This window comes from Brassica oleracea, unplaced genomic scaffold (assembly GCF_000695525.1).
Source record: "Brassica oleracea var. oleracea cultivar TO1000 unplaced genomic scaffold, BOL UnpScaffold30604, whole genome shotgun sequence".
Lineage (NCBI taxonomy): Eukaryota > Viridiplantae > Streptophyta > Magnoliopsida > Brassicales > Brassicaceae > Brassica > Brassica oleracea.
Window position 1 is genome coordinate 1 of NW_013647100.1, and position 219 is coordinate 219.

Genomic DNA, 219 nt, shown 5'->3' on the forward strand with positions numbered 1-219 from the left:
TCATTCTTACAGCCTTAGCCAGTGGTGTTACCGACCTCAAACGTGTCCGTTTCAGGTACAATCATATTTTATTTCCCCTAGAAAAACATCAGTTGTAGTTTTGCTGACTCTTCTATTTTATGACAGCCGAAAAGTGAGAAACAAACGTAATAGTGGTGGCCAGATAACAGAGGAAGAGTCTACGAACAATACAATATACGAATGGTCGACAAAACCAGT

The 219-nt window shown here is 39.7% G+C and overlaps 1 long non-coding RNA gene across 1 annotated transcript; it reads left to right on the forward strand.

Moving 5' to 3' along the window:
• LOC106322426 lies at positions 1 to 209 on the forward strand. The gene is made up of 2 exons (XR_001266418.1): positions 1 to 55; positions 127 to 209. It is a non-coding gene; the product is annotated as an uncharacterized LOC106322426 (long non-coding RNA).
• The last annotated feature ends 10 nt before the right edge of the window (positions 210 to 219 follow it).